We start from the raw sequence: 17,132 nt of genomic DNA on the forward strand, positions 1-17,132 counted from the left end.
ACTCTTGATCAATAATCACAGAAATTGTTTCTCTGAACCAATGCTATAGTAACCTTGCTAATAACAGTCACGTCAACTGAGTTATTTTTGGTTCAACAGGACCGCCAATCATTGACAAAGTAATGAAATGTTGTGGGCAACTGCATACATTGGGGACGTAGGGCACTCAGCCCTTTAATGTCAAAAGGACCTTAAGTCCATACAGTTACGCATTATAATTAACCCTCAGGTAAACAGAGAGTTGATTATATACGCACGTGTCTTCACGAGCGTCAGCAAAGCGACATTGTCCTTGTTAACTGTGGACACGCTTTTTACATGCAGTAACAAAAACAAATGCCCCAATGTTGCAAAAACCCACGACCTTGAAATGCATAATTGAATTGGCAATACTTATTAATATAAACTACAAGTCCCAGCATGCCTTAGTTAACCATAGGGTGTGCCTACAGGCTGAATGTGTAGAAATAGTGAAGGGACTAATCACCTAAGCTACCGTGAACAGGAACTACGGTTCGAAACGCGTAGGGTGTTTGTCACGTTTGAAAATAAAGAAACTGCAAAACCATCAAGGTGTGTGCAGCGATTTTCTGGTATTGCATGAAATTGGGACACTGTCCTGGTCCCATCTCTGGCACCTACTGATCAGTGCTCCTGCTGCGACAGGACAACTCGTGAGACTATATATATACATATATATATACATATACATATTTATATATATATATATATATATATTTTTATTTTAATACCACAGTAGTTCCTAGGTACTACTGTGGTACATGTCTTTAAAGTGTATAGAGACTTATAAATAGTTTTCTCTACCTATTCCGAATTTAACAAATTATACCAGGTAGGGAAAAAAAATAACAGGTAATACTTACCTAAATCTAATGCACTAGCCCAGAACACAGCCAATGTGTACTTAAAACAAGAAGGCTGCCTTTAACTTTTGTTAAGGCAACCATTATCCAATCACATAATGCTTTGTCATCGATGAGTGCAATGGAATGTTGGTGAAACCTCGCCAACCTGGGACTCAAGCAACTGGTGTCCACCCCCACCCACCTCGCCGGACACACACTCGACGCCGTCTTCTCATCCAGCACAGACATCAACTTCAGCCACGCCACAGAGCTTCAATGGACGGACCACAGCTGCATCCACTTCACCTTCAAGAGAACGACGACCCACCAACACCAGCAACAGGCCGCCCGCAGAAGCTGGAACAAGATCACAGCAGACCAGCTAGCCACCTCCCTGAGCCAACACCCTCCTGCCAGCTCAGCGAACCCCAGCCAGGCCGCCGACAACATCACGAAGTGGATCAGCAACTGCGCGGACGAACTCGCCCCGCTGAGGACCCCGCCCAGCAGACCCGGCAGCAAGAAGGCCCCATGGTTCACCGACGAACTCAAGAGCTCCAAGAAGAACTGCCGAGCCCTCGAGAAAGTCTGGAAAAGGGACCCGACACCGGACAACAGGACCTCCTACAAACTGGCCACCCGGAAACACCACCAGCTGATCCGCGCCGCCAAGAGAACAGCATTCAAGGACCGGCTGGACAACAACGCACACAACAGCAAGGAACTCTTCAACATCGTGAAAGAGCTTTCCAACCCCAGCGCAGGAAACAACGACATCACCCCATCGCAAGACCTCTGCAACTCCCTCGCCTCATACTTCCACAACAAGATCACGGACATACACAGCAGTTTCAACAACCAACCAACGCACACCACGACCGACCTGCCACCCCCCCCCCCACCACCACCCTCCACGCCTGGACCCCGATCAGCACAGAAGACACCATCCGCACGATGAACTCCATCCACTCCGGATCACCAACCGACCCCTGCCCTCACCACGTCTTCAACAAGGCCGACGCTGTCATCGCACCCCACCTGCGAGACATCATCAACACATCCTTCGACACCGCCATCTTCCCCGAAAGCTGGAAACACGCCGAACTCAGCGCTCTACTCAAGAAACCAACAGCGGACCCCACCGACCTCAAGAACTACCGCCCCATCTCGCTTCTCCCGTTTCCAGCCAAAGTCATCGAGAAGACCGTCAACAAGCAGATGGCCGCCTTCCTCGAGACGAACGGATCCCTCGACCCCTCACAGTCCGGCTTCCGAGCCAATCACAGCACCGAGACCGCCCTCATCGCCGCCACCGATGACATCCGAGCCCTGATGGACAATGGAGAAACAGCGGCCCTCATCCTCCTAGACCTCTCCGCGGCATTCGACACGGTCTGCCACCGCACCCTAATACGGCGCCTCAGCAACATCGGAATCCGGGACAAGGCGCTGGAATGGATCATCTCCTTCCTCGACGGAAGAACACAGCGAGTCCGCCTACCACCGTACAAGTCAGAGGCCTCCGAAGTCATCTGCGGCGTCCCCCAAGGATCATCACTGAGCCCCACCCTCTTCAACGTCTACATGAGCCCCCTCGCGGCCATCGTACGCAAACACCACCTCAGCATCATCTCCTACGCCGACGACACCCAGCTGATCCTCTCCCTGACCAACAACCCCGCCGCCGCCAGAGCCAACCTGCACGAGGGGATGAAAGAGGTAGCCGAGTGGATGACGACCAGCCGCCTGAAACTGAACTCAACGACAAGACGGAGGTCCTCATCCTGGGCTCTTCACCCTCCGCCTGGGACGACTCCTGGTGGCCTCCCGCCCTGGGCACCGCACCCAAACCGACAGACCATGCACGAAACCTGGGCTTCATCCTGGACTCCTCCCTCTCCATGACCAGACAAGTCAACAGCGTCTCCTCGGCTTGCTTCAACATCCTACGCATGCTACGGAAGATCTTCTGGTGGATCCCCTCAGAGACCAGGAAGACCGTCACCCAGGCCCTCGTCACCAGCCGACTAGACTACGGCAACGCCCTCTACGCCGGGACCACCGCCAAGCTCCAGAAGAGACTCCAGCGGATCCAAAACGCCTCAGCCAGACTCATCCTCGACATCCCACGGTCCAGCCACATCTCCGGACATCTGAGAGACCTTCACTGGCTCCCCATCAACAAGAGAATCACCTTCCGCCTCCTCACCCACGCACACAAAGCCCTACACGACCAAGGCCCGAGCTACCTCAACAGCCGAGTCAACTTCTACGCTCCCAAACGCCACCTCCGATCAGCCAACCACGCCCTCGCCGCCGTCCCCCGCATCCGAAGAGCGACTACAGGAGGAAGGTCCTTCTCCTACCTGGCCGCCAAGACCTGGAACTCCCTCCCGTCCGACCTGCGCCTAACCCAAGACCACCTCTCCTTCAGGAAGAAGCTGAAGACCTGGCTGTTCGAGCAGTAGCGGCACCCCCCCTCCCCAGCGCCTTGAGACCCTACGGGTATGTAGCGCGCTTTATAAGTGTCACTGATTGATTGATTGAAATGCCATGACATTTCGTGAAATTACAGCAACATCAGATATCACTAAGTTAAAATACTTTATAACTTAAAAAGTACATACCAATTTACCTGTCCTATCCAACATAATTGTCTACACACCATAATCTATATTTCTGCCCAATTTCATTCAAATCCATTCAGCCGTTATTGTGCTATGCATGAGTACAATGTTTATGGGAAATGCATTGGTGCCAAAACATGTTTTGGGACCCCCTTTTTTACTCTGCACCCCTTGACTAATCTCCACAAAAACTTTGCATTGTCTGGCAAAAATTAGCAAAAAATAGGCATTGCGAGAGAGAAATATACAAAACCAGGTGCTTTGAGTGACTATGTGTAGAGAGTAAAAAAAGCCCCCAGGAAGAGTGAGTTCTATATTTGGCCTGAATGAAATGAAAATACAAGCTTTTTAGGGGTCTACAGAAGTTTGTCAGATTTTTATGTAGTTCAGTAGTTGAGCTGCATTGACTTTGAAGATTCTTCTGTCATAACATGGAAAGATCTTGAGGATGTGCAAAAGGACTCTATTGTGGTATTCTTAAAAGAACATGTGGGTACATAATCAGTGCCTTTGGAAAAGGAACTGAGAGATGGGGAGAAAGTTTGAAAATACTTTGAGATCTTCAGCATTTAGCAATGGCTTCTTATAAAGCCTTGTGTCTGGCGTTAATGTTAACTCCAACGACGACTCCTGAGTTTAAGGAGGATTATAAATACAATCACACAAAGGAGAGACAAACACTTTTATTTTTTGAGGGTTTTGCAGGACATAGTTTCTGAAACAAGACACACCGGACCAGGGTGAGACCTCGTTTTTGATTCTGCTGGACTTGAGTGCGGCCTTCGACACGGTCTCCCACAGGATCTTGCTTGAGCAACTGTGGGAGATCGGAGTCGGAGGGAGTGCACTGGATTGGTTTGTGTCTTTTTTATCTGACCGTTCCTTCCAGGTGCCTGCCCCACCGTACTCGTCCAGCAGGCACTCTCTGAAGTGTGGGGTCCCGCAGGGCTCTGCTCTCAGCCCCACATTGTTCAATGTGTATGTCCGCCCCCTGGCTGTGTTGGCTCGAGATCGCAAGATAAAGCTAATATCGTACGCAGACGATACACAGCTTATTTTCACTTTCTCCAAAAACACTGAGCTGGACCAATCCAAATTCCAAGAAGACATTCTGGCCATATCAAATTGGCTGTCCCAGAATTGTCTTCAGCTAAATTCCTCCAAAACTGAGGTACTCGTAGTAGGCAATGAAATTCAGAGATGGGACAGTTCCTGGTGGCCTTCCACATTAGGACCTCCACCCATCCCTAAGGATGTAGTTAAAAACCTAGGGGTGATGTTGGACAACTCAGTCTCTATGGAGGCACATGCCAAGAAAGTGGCAGGCACTTGTTATGTCCGCCTACGCTCTCTTAAACCCATTCTGGGCTTTTTCGAGCCTCTCACTCATCAGGTCTTAGTCCAGGCCTTAGTCTTATCCCATCTAGACTATTGTAATGTTCTTATGCATGGCTCTAACCTGACAGTGATAAACATGCTACAAAGAGCTCAGAATGCTGCTGCCCGTATTCTGTTCGCATTGCCAAAAACTTGTCATACTGCGCCGATTCTCCGACGCCTACACTGGCTACCAATCAAACAGCGCATTCAATTCAAAGTTCTGTGCACTACCCATAGAATTTTGTATGGCTCGGGTCCACAAATTCTGCAGGGACTTTGTGCTCTCTATGCCCCCACGCCCGCCCTCTGCTCGGCGGATCTATCGCTCGCCAGTACTATTAAGATCTGGAGAGGTAGAGCTGGTGGGCACTCCTTCAGGTACTTGGCCCCGAAGCTATGGAATTCGATCCCTCTGAAGGCTCGGGCTACCACTAACCACATGCTATTCCGGAAACAGATCAAAACCTGGTTGTTCTCTTCCATCTAACTCACTCCCACCTGCCTCTCTGTTATATCCTTGACATGTCCATAAGCGCTGGGACGCCCCGTTGCTGGGGTAGCCATGCGCTATTCAAATAAAATTAACATAACATAACATAACATAACATAACATAACATAACACCTTACACTTGACACAAACAATATAATCAATTCTGCCTCCTATGGGTTGAAAATGTGAAGGATCCACCTGGACAATTCTAACACTTATAGGTGGGAGAGATGAGATGGAGATAGAAAGTTTTCACCTTTTACATCCACATGTATTTCCTCAATGTACATTGTAAAATAATACATGTAAGTTCTCATTGAGCTCAATAGAGGGATTGGCATATGTCTTTAATAATGAGCATGCGTTAAATTCCAAAATCACCAAAAGAAATAGTGGATGCCATGAAAAAAATGCCTGTGTTAGTACTTTACCTTGTCTCTTGGCTCTGCAGTAAGCAATTGAAATTGTTTTTTTTAATACAATTACTTAAGGGAGTGGGTAAAACTGCTAATAGATATTATTAGATATGTGTAAGAAATTGGGCTATTAGTTGAGCGGGGTGAGAACCTCACTCAAGTAATAATCAACATCACTGTCAGAGTAAGCCACAAAAGTCACTAAATAAACCTATGCTTATCCTTCTGGTAGCACAAAGCTTAACTTTAGAGTCACTCAATCATTAATACAGTGAGAAAATCCTAAAGCAATTTTGGAAAATAAAGTATATTTTAATAAATAAAATGACACAAAAACAACAAAAATTCAACATGTAGAACCAGAGTTTTGAATTTTTAAAGTTAAATAGTGCCAAGAAGCACAAAGCATCAATCACAGTTATTTGATCATGATTCCCTGGGTCAAAGTCAAAAGTTAAGGCTGATTGCAATGTAGTGTGGATCAGATACAGAGACCAGTTTCATGGTGCTGAAGAGTTCCTTTCTCGTGTTAAAATAAGTAGTTTCTGTTCATGTTGGCGGGCGCCATGGAGGTAATTGTTGACACGAAGAGTAAGTTGGGTGTCGCAGATGATCAATACTGTGGCAAGAACGGCCAGTCGTCGCTGGAGCTTCAGGGTGGGGGTTGTCATGTACAGTCATTCCTCGACCCAAAGAGGTTGCTTCACACTCCTAATGAGCCCAAAACATTTGTATCTTCTCTTTGAGTTCAGGAGGAGTACACTTTGATACCACCTAAGGGGTCCAGGACTTAGGGTGCAAATCTTGGGACTCAGGACTCACTCCAGTAGAGGCCAGCAGCAGTTCCAGGCAGGTCCTGTTTGTGCTGGTTAGCTGGTCAACATGGAGGCATCTGGGTGCTTTTTATGCCTCTGTATCTCAAACAGGAGGTCAGCCAATTCACCCTTGGAGTCACTTCTGGGGAGCCTGTGGTCAGGGCAAGCAGGTCTAGTCTTCCTTCTTCAGACACCAGGGCAGTCCTTCTTCTGGATCTTCCAATGTCCAAGAGTGGTCTGATGAGAGGACCTGAAGGTGCCACTTTTATACCTGCTGCTAGCTTTTGTGTGAGTAATCCACTGGCCTATCCCCAAAACTGGTTCTGGTCAGTTCTTCTGCTTCCCCTAGAGCTGCCTCCAAATTGTCTAGGGTCATAAGGCAAGGGAAGGCCTGGTGTCAGGGCAGTAGTGTGTGTGCAGCAGGCAGGGCCATTTGAAATACAATCAGGGCAGGGCACAGCTCCTCCTCAGCCTTCTTTTCAGGAAGACTCATTCCCCTCACATCTAGACCTCTTTTGTCACCATGTCTGGAAAGAATATACAACCCAGAACAAGAGAGCCATTCAAAGTCATGTGAGCCAGGACACTGGCATTAAGGCTCAGTTGGTTTGGGCATAAAATGGTGGCAACTTCTAAAAAGTCCATCAGCACCCCCTTTTGTACCGCTTTGTTCGCCATAAGTTGACAGGGTATGCTCAGACGTGAGTCCCTTGCTCACTTTGCCACTGGATTCAAGCAAGCCGGGCTGAAGACGGCTGAAATGCCGGAAACCGGTCCTCTGAAGCTTGTTTCCGGTCCAGGGAAGGCGTGGCTTGGCAGTTCGGGCTGGACTGTTCTTATGAGGCACGGGGTCAGACTGATTTGCATATGGCCATGTCTGAACTGGGGTGGCAGAGTGGGCTAAAGAACGGTGATGGGTTAAACCCAGATCTGTTGACTGCGTAAGAGTGTTTGATTGGTTCAGATGCTCCGTCCATCACCACCCACTTTTGTACTGCTTTGTTCGGCATAAGTTGGCAGGGTATGCTCAGACGTGAGTCCCATGCTCACTTTGCCACTGGATTCAAGCAAGCCGGGCTGAAGACGGCTGAAATGCCAGAAACCGGTCCTCGGAAGCGTGTTTCCAGTCCAGGGAAGGCATGGCTTGGCAGTTCGGGCTGGACTGTTCCCATGAGGCACATGGTCAGACTGATTTGCATATGGCCATGTCTGAACTGGGGTGGCAGAGTGGGTTAAAGAACTGTGAAGGATTAAACCCAGATCTGTTGACTGGGTGTGAGTGTTTGATCGGTTCAGATGCTCCGTCCATCACCACCCCCTTTTGTACCGCTTTGTTCGCCATAAGTTGGCAGGGTATGCTCAGACGTGAGTCCCTTGCTCACTTTGCCACTGGATTCAAGCAAGCCGGGCTGAAGATGGCTGAAATGCCAGAAACCGGTCATCGGAAGCTTGTTTCCGGTTCAAGGTAGGCATGGCTTGGCAGTTCGGGCTGGACTGTTCCCATGAGGCACAGGGTCGAACCGATTTGCATATGGCCATGTCTGAACTGGGGTGGCAGAGTGGGCTAAAGAACGGTGATGAATTTAATCCAGATCTGTTGAATGGATGTGAGTGTTTGATTGGTTCAGATGCTCCGTCCATCACCACCCCCTTTTGTACCGCTTTGTTCACCTTAAGTTGCCAGGGTATGCTCAGACATGAGTCCCTTGCTCACTTTGCTACTGGATTCAAGCAAGCCGGGCTGAAGACGGCTGAAATGCCAGAAACCGGTCCTCGGAAGCTTGTCTCCGGTCCAGGGAAGGCATGGCTTGGCAGTTCGGGCTGGACTGTTCCCATAAGGCACAGGGTCAGACTGATTTGCGAATGGCCATGTCTGAACTGGGGTGGCAGAGTGGGCTTAAGAACGGTGATGGATTAAACCCAGATCTGTTGACTGAGTGTCAGTGTTTGATTGGTTCAGATGCTCCGTCCATCACCACCCCCTTTTGTACCGCTTTGCTCGGCATAAGTTGGCAGGGTATGCTCAGACGTGAGTCCCTTGCTCACTTTGCCACTGGATTCAAGCAAGCCGGGCTGAAGATGGCTGAAATGCCAGAAACCGGTCCTTGGTAGCTTGTTTCCGGTCCAGGGAAGGCATGGCTTGGCAGTTCGGGCTGGACTGTTCCCATGAGGCACAGGGTCAGACTGATTTGCATATGGCATGTCTGAGCTCGGGTGGCAGAGTGGGCTAAAGAACGGTGATGAATTAAACCCAGATCTGTTGACTGGGTGTGAGTGTTTGATTGGTTCAGATGCTCCGTCCATCACCACCCCCTTTTGTACCGCTTTGTTCGCCATAAGTTGGCAGGGTATGCTCAGACGTGAGTCCTTTGCTCACTTTGCCACTGGATTCAAGCAAGCCGGGCTGCAAACGGCTGAAATGCCAGAAACCGGTCATCGGAAGCGTGTTTCCGGTCCAGGGAAGGCATGGCTTGGCAGTTCGGGCTGGACTGTTCCCATGAGGCACATGGTCAGACTGATTTGCATATGGCCATGTCTGAACTGGGGTGGCAGAGTGGGTTAAAGAACTGTGAAGTATTAAACCCAGATCTGTTGACTGGGTGTGAGTGTTTGATCGGTTCAGATGCTCCGTCCATCACCACCCCCTTTTGTACCGCTTTGTTCGCCATAAGTTGGCAGGGTATGCTCAGACGTGAGTCCCTTGCTCACTTTGCCACTGGATTCAAGCAAGCCGGGCTGAAGACGGCTGAAATGCCAGAAACCGGTCATCGGAAGCTTGTTTCTGGTTCAAGGTAGGCATGGCTTGGCAGTTCAGGCTGGACTGTTCCCATGAGGCACAGGGTCGAACTGATTTGCATATGGCCATGTCTGAACTGGGGTGGCAGAGTGGGCTAAAGAACGGTGATGAATTTAATCCAGATCTGTTGAATGGATGTGAGTGTTTGATTGGTTCAGATGCTCCGTCCATCACCACCCCTTTTTGTACCGCTTTGTTCACCTTAAGTTGCCAGGGTATGCTCAGACATGAGTCCCTTGCTCACATTGCTACTGGATTCAAGCAAGCAGGGCTGAAGACGGCTGAAATGCCAGAAACCAGTCCTCGGAAGCTTGTTTCCGGTCCAGGGAAGGCATGGCTTGGCAGTTCGGGCTGGACTGTTCCCATGAGGCACAGGGTCAGACTGATTTGCAAATGGCCATGTCTTAACTGGGGTGCCAGAGTGGGCTAAAGAACGGTGATTGATTAAACCCAGATCTGTTGACTGGGTGTGAGTGTTTGATTGGTTCAGATGCTCCGTCCATCACCACCCCCTTTTGTACCTATTTGTTCACCTTAAGTTGCCAGGGTATGCTCAGACGTGAGTCCCTTGCTCACTTTGCCACTGGATTCAAGCAAGCAGGGCTGAAGATGGCTGAAATGCCAGAAACCGGTACTCAGAAGCTTATTTCCAGTCCAGGGAAGGCATGGCTTGGCAATTCGGGCTGGACTGTTCCCATGAGGCACAGGGTCAGACTGATTTGCACATGGCCATGTCTGAACTGGGGTGGCAGAGTGGGCTAAAGAACGGTGATGGATTAAACCCAGATCTGTTGACTGGGTGTGAGTGTTTGATTGGTTCAGATGCTCCGTCCATCACCACCCCCTTTTGTACCGCTTTGTTCACCAGAAATTGGCAGGGTATGCTCAGACATGAGTCCCTTGCTCACTTTGCTACTGGATTCAAGCAAGCCGGGCTGAAGACGGCTGAAATGCCAGAAACCAGTCCTCGGAAGCTTGTTTCCGATCCAGGGAAGGCATGGCTTGTCAGTTCGGGCTGGACTGTTCCCATGAGGCACAGGGTCAGACTGATTTGCAAATGGCCATGTCTTAACTGGGGTGCCAGAGTGGGCTAAAGAACGGTGATGGATTAAACCCAGATCTGTTGACTGGGTGTGAGTGTTTGATTGGTTCAGATGCTCCGTCCATCACCACCCCCTTTTGTACAACTTTTAGAAAGTGGCATTTTCAGAATTGTAACTTAAAATCCAAGTCTACCCTTAAGGCAGATTTTAAATACCAACTCATTTGAGTGAATAGAGCATTTCTCAATCTGTTCCCAAACTGGAGCTGTCGCTTATTAAGTGTACAAAGGTAACCCATTATTGGGTTACATATAGCGTTACAGAAGTGAAAAACAACTTTAGGTGTTTTTCTCCTGTCAGGACACGTAAAACTTAAGTACACATGTCCATCACTTTAAATACTGTGCACCCTGTTGTATAAGGCTTTAGAGACTGCCTCAAGGGTGACCTATAAGTATTGAAAAGAAAGGTTTGAGCCTGGCAAAAGGTTTATTACCGGATAGAATGGCAGTTTAAAACTGCACTATAGGCTGCAATGGCATGCATGTTTTTTTTTACAATAATCTTTATTGGGTTTTTTACAAAGTGCTACTTTAGTGGATGGCACAATGAGTGCCTCAGACCACTGGTAGCATTTAATATACAGGTTCTGGGTTCAGTACATGTAGTGACATTTACTAAGGACTTATTAGTAAAGTAAATGTGCCAATTAGGTGCAGGCCAATTTTACCATGTTTTAGAAAGAGAGCACAAACAATACCACTGGATGGCAGAGGTAAAGTGCACAGAGTACTAATACCAACCAAAAGAAATTCAGCAAAGACAGGGGGTGAAGGCGAAATGTCTGGGGGAACACCACACTAAGGATGTCATGTCTAACACTGGTCATGCCAGTAAAATACTGGTCAAGTTGCAAACCGATCAGAGAGTAAGTACAAGTGTTGTGTTATGTTAGAGTAGAATCCACTGGGTTTAACTTTACACTAATAAAAAAAAGCTTAAGATAAGCACAGCATTTTTATTACACTATTGTCCTTGAATCTGTGTCCTGATAGCACTAAGCAGGGTTGGCAGGGGTTCCTGCTCTCTGCACACACAGGCTCTGGAAAGCCCCTAATCATGATTTGGACTGCCTTCCAAGGACTGAACTGAGGAACTGGCCCTAGGCCCATGCTCTCTTCCCGGCACTGAGCAGTGTGTGTATTGCCAATTGCCATCCTGGAGTGCCAGAGGAAGGCTTCAAAGCAGTTCTATTTGTTGCTGAATTGATCTTAGGAATCTTAAACTGTTCCATATTCCCAGGAGTACTCACCAACGATGGTATTTCTGCTATTATGCAGGAATTGTTGTTTTTTCTTTTCTATGAGAGACCCCCTCTCAAGCAGACCCCTTAATTCTGAAGATTTTCCCTTCCTATTTTCACTCCAAACCTTTGAACTCCTGCCCTCACTTGAGTACATGCTCAAGACTTATGATGAAACCATGGGTGCCCGACCCACCCAAACTCCCACAAACCTGACACAAGTAGTATGCTTGTTCGTTCTAAAATCCCATTTATCTATACAGAAGAGTTCTATTTAGGTCTGTAAAAAGATAATTTATTATATTCTCCCTAGGTGAGGCTCTTTCTACCTCTGTATCTCACTCATGCATACTCTTTTATCACTATTTTCCCGACTTTCTCTTCCTCCTATTTTCTCCCTTCATCTCTTTTGTTCTGGGTGAAAGTCTGATGATGAAAAGTGAATCTTGATCCTCATCAATGTGTGACGATTCCCACCGCCTGCAGAACTTAAGCACTATGGAGAGTCTGGGACATCCAAAAGCTGAGTATATCTAACTGCAGCAAACTAACCATGTATCATTGGGAAACTTGAACTTCCTACACTGTTTAAATGAGAGGACCAAAGCCTAGTTAGGGCGGGCATATACCACAGACAACAGCTCTAAAGTGGGTCAATAGATAATCATAGTATGACAGGTAAAAACCACTCTACTGAGGCCTTAAGGGGCATCTTTACAAGCCCCTATCACCAAGGGAATGTCACTTTTTATGAATTTCCTGTGGTGATAGGGGCTTCGCCTTATTTACAAGGCAGGGTTAAGCTACTTAACATAGCCTAGCGCTGCCTTGTAAATAAGGCCCCCTTTCACTCTATGTTTGCACTTGGTGTTGCTGTTGGCGTTCCACAGCAACACCCATTGATTCAGATGCTGCCCCGTATTTACAAGGGAGACGTAAATAGGAGGCAGCGCCAGAATTAAGACCAGGGAAAACCTGGACTCACCGTGGCACAACAAAGAGAAATGTTCTTTTCTCCTCGCTTTTGCTGTTTTCATGTGTGCTGCGTTGTGCTGCACACATGAAAACAGCAAAAGGCCAATGATTGTTTATGTACAGGAAGGTCCCTCTTCTTGCACATAAACAATCATTTTTTAATAATTCTGTTTTGCAACTTCTGTGATGCTGCATTGAGCAGCCCTTCTATAAGTTACGAAACAACATTTAAAGATTGTTTATGTGGACTATGGTGCAAGGGTGCCTGCGTTGGCGCAAGGCTACTAAGTGTAACGCCAGTGCAGGGGAAAACGCAGGGCTGCACCATATTCTTGTAAAGATGAAGTTGCGGAGTGAGGCGATAAGCCAGGAAGTCTAACGCCTCACTCCTCCACTTCCCTTGTAAATATGCTCCTAAGTTCTTAGGTGTATGTGTTCACCTGCTAAATCCATTTATTTTCTCCGAGTGTCAGAAGGCAATCAACGTCACAGTGCTATGCTGAACATTTGATGACTGCATGCTTTGTAATGTTTGCATCGAATCCCCGACTGCTGTTGTAGTATTCTGCAGCAAACTTCCTATGTTGTTTTTCCAATGTAGTGAGAATAGCAAGGGCATTCTATACAATACACTAAGAGGAGATTTACAACATTTTTGGTCGGGGTGCATTACTCCTGTGGCAAAGCAAGACACAAAGTGATTTTTGGCATTTAGTAAGTAATACAAAGCCACTTTGCATGGCTTAGTAAATGCAAAATAAGGTAATGCAGCACATAGCGCTGCGTTGCATTACTTTGTGTTCAATAGACGTGTTTTTCCAACGCATCCACCCGTGTTTTTTATGCAAACTCAGGTTTACAAAGGTTTGTAAACCTTGGTTTGTGCCAAAATGGTGCACCTACCTTATAGAGGCGTCACAAGGAGAAACACATTTATTTTTCCTTGTTAATTCTTCTTTCCATTTGTTCTGCATTCTGTCCCTTCCTGCACAAAAGCAATCCTGCTGATAACACAGACAACCTTGCTCAGCACAAGGAGAGAGCGGAAATGCTCCATCTCTTTACATGTAATGAGCATTTCTGCCCTCTCCCTTTCACACAACGGTAAATCCGCCCCTACATTGCACAATTGTACATGTATCACAATTCAGCATTCCAATTTGCATCGCAGCAGTACAATTGCATCATTTAAAATGACTAATCAACGGTTGTGAACCACACAAAGTGGTAATAGTTGGCTTTGTAGGCTTTAACAAGACAATCCCACAGATGATGTCCCCTTTCAAATGTAAAGAAAGGTTTGTTGATTTGGAACTTTTCATTCTGTGGTGCCAATATTTCAGGATAATTCTTTTGATTTTTTGGGACGCTGTCCCAAACGTAGTGACTCATGTGAGATACAATTCTAATGTTTTATTTTTGACTTCTAATAGGCAGTCACAATTGTAATTCCAAGCTCCTAAAAGGGAGTGATGTATGGAACTGCAGGGATGCCCTCTTGCAATTAGTTTGTTTTCAAAATGTTAGCTTAACTTAAATTTCCTGCTCTTTTACTGCAGTTGCGATAGATTCATTCAAAATTGGCTGAATGGCAAGTGGTCGCATAAGTTGAAAGGATAGTAACTACCATTTTTCAACAAAAAATCAATCAAGAAAATTAATCTTGGAATTTGAAAAATCAAGGGTAAATTTCAAATGAGTGTTTTGCGTGTTGAGCCATGCATGGAAACCTTCGAGAGCTGATGCAGGTCCTCACCAGATTAATAGTACATCATCGACATAACGGAACCATTTCCATACATTTTGCGCATATGGATTGGTAGTGTTATAAATAAAATTGTCTTCAACACCTGTTATGTAGAGTTTGGCTACGTCTGGAGCATATATTTATATTTTCCAGTGGGTAGATATAGTTAGGATCATGTTTCCACAGAAAAAGCTTTTTTTTGCTGCTAATAACTTTGGCTGCATTTGACAAATCCCCACCAAACAATCCATACAAGTGCTCTGGTTTGCCTAGTTTCCACATGGGAAGTTTCGTGGTGATCCAACAAGCGGGGGCCAAGAAAAAAAAAAGGGATATATTTATCAAAATATCACGCTGCATGATAGGTAACGGGGAGGAATGTGCTGCATTTAACATTATACATACTATCCTGTCTTTTCACTGCGCTGGTGCACAAAGTGCTGCCTAGCACCGCAGGCACTCTTGCACCATCGCGCACGGGTGCCTCGGTTGTAAGCAGGATTGGTTTTGTGCAGGAAGGGACTCTATCCTGCACAAAAACAATCCCCTGAGGCATATTTTCTTTTTCAATGAGTGTTGCAGAATGCAGCACACATATAGGAAAAAACGAGGAAACACCACCCCTGAGGATGCGTAGCATTTTGACGCATTTCAAATTCTACCACTCATGTTAAATCTGGGCATGTGCCAAAATCCATGGGTGGATGCGTGGGTACCCCACTCGCTCCACCCATAGAACGCCTCCCTGGGGCAGAGTAACACGCGGCAGCGATTTGCTCTCTGTTGCATTACTCTAGATGTATTAAGCCACTCAGGACCATGCATCTAACTTAAGAGTTGCATCACTCTTACTCTCCATTGCGGCGTGAAAGGATGACACAACTCTGATGATGTTGGCCCTTGCTTGTTATGTGGAGTTGTAGTGTTCACCGCATAGGACATAGGATCATGAGACACTTGTAAGTCTTAGCTGAGGGATTTTTATATATATGTGACCTTTCATTCATTTATTGCTATTTCCTTCTCTTGTAAAAAATATATGTAAACATGTTTTTCTGTTATTATTAAAACAATTAATTTTGTTATACGGTACCACAGAATACTCACCTATCTTTTTGCTATAACTTGATATTATTATTTCTCTATAAATTATATTCATCAATTGAGTTGCGGTGATTGGCTCTTGAATGACCAATATAAAATTTATAATAAAAATGTCTTTAAAATAATTCCTCCAGGAGGTTCTTGGTGTTCACGTTTTCAAAGGATGAACATTGGCAATTGTTGTAGAAAATGTGTAAAAAGCGCAAGCATGCCATACAGTGCTCTGACTTTTCTGCTGCATCCAAAGGACACAAGATGTGTAAAAAGATTGTCCTCTCTCTGTTTGAGCAGAGGGTTTGCAAAAGTAGTGAAAATAAAATCAAGTCAGCATGAAGTGTAGTGATAAATCTTCTGTGTGCCACACTCACCTCAATTCCTTCCAGGTTCTTCCAACCATCCGTGTTCCATTCTGGGGAAGAGTACGCAGATGTGGATGTTTCTGAGATGGAGGCCAGGGGCGGGCATTTGGCGACATGCACCCAGCTTCTAGGTGTGGTCTGTTTAGGTGAAAACTTTGTTTTTCTGAATCTAAACAAAACTGGCACCTTTTCTAAATCAGTCACACTCCAATGTAAAAGCCCTGGCCATGCTGAGCTTCCTGTTTAGTTAAAGTGAAGGATGTCCCATTTCAGAAATTGAAGACGCCAGACAAGATCACTGTTCCATCAGTTATTTCCTGTTTAAGCTGCTAGTTGCCCTATGAGAACTCCGCTTCTAGTGCTTTTCACATGGATTCCTAGATTGAGTTCTTGGCCTTTTATTGACCCTTCATGACAATAGCTAATTGGTACTTGAGAGATCACAGCTATAAGTCAGTGAAGTAACCACAGAAGTCTTGTTCTGTTAGAAATTTGATTTTTGGTCGGCCAGGGCATCTGCTAAAGTTGGGCAGAAACCATCACTCTAGTCAGGATAAGGGAGTTACACTCCTAAAATAACCCCTGCTTGGTAGCTTGGCACAAGCAGTCAGGCTTATCTTAGAGCCAGTGTGTAAAGCATTTGCACATAACTGACAGTGATACAGTGTATATTATAGATAATAGGGTTGGACACATGTAGTCAGTGGGACCTGGGTAATTAGTCGGTATACATATAAGTGGTCCCTGACCAAACACGAAAAGTTTTGAAAAAAGTCACAGTGTTTAAATTAAATTAATCCAAAAGAAAAATCAGAGTGCAAGGTGTTTTTATTTTCACCGCACTATTACAATCAATCAATGATCCAAAAAGTAATGGAAATTATTATACACAGTATATACAAAAGTTCAATGCGCCCACAAGGAAAAGGGAAGGAGTGCAAGGGAAAGGGGTACACATTTCATGATAGTTATGCATCACTAATCAAAATTTCTCATGTGCTAGAATCTACAGGTCACACCATTACAAACAATCATAGATCCCCATAGGAGGGGTCAAGCAGTGTACAGACATCAAAGAACGTTTCAAATAGAAGCTCCTAATCAGCTGTATACATCAGGCTATCCTTAGGAGTTCAGGGTTGTAGAAAGGAGTCTACGTTTCGACCCAGAGATTGTAGGACAGTAGATCCTTACTGAGCGGGTCTTCGT

The sequence above is a fragment of the Lissotriton vulgaris genome, chromosome 3_1 (assembly GCF_964263255.1).
Source record: "Lissotriton vulgaris chromosome 3_1, aLisVul1.2, whole genome shotgun sequence".
Lineage (NCBI taxonomy): Eukaryota > Metazoa > Chordata > Amphibia > Caudata > Salamandridae > Lissotriton > Lissotriton vulgaris.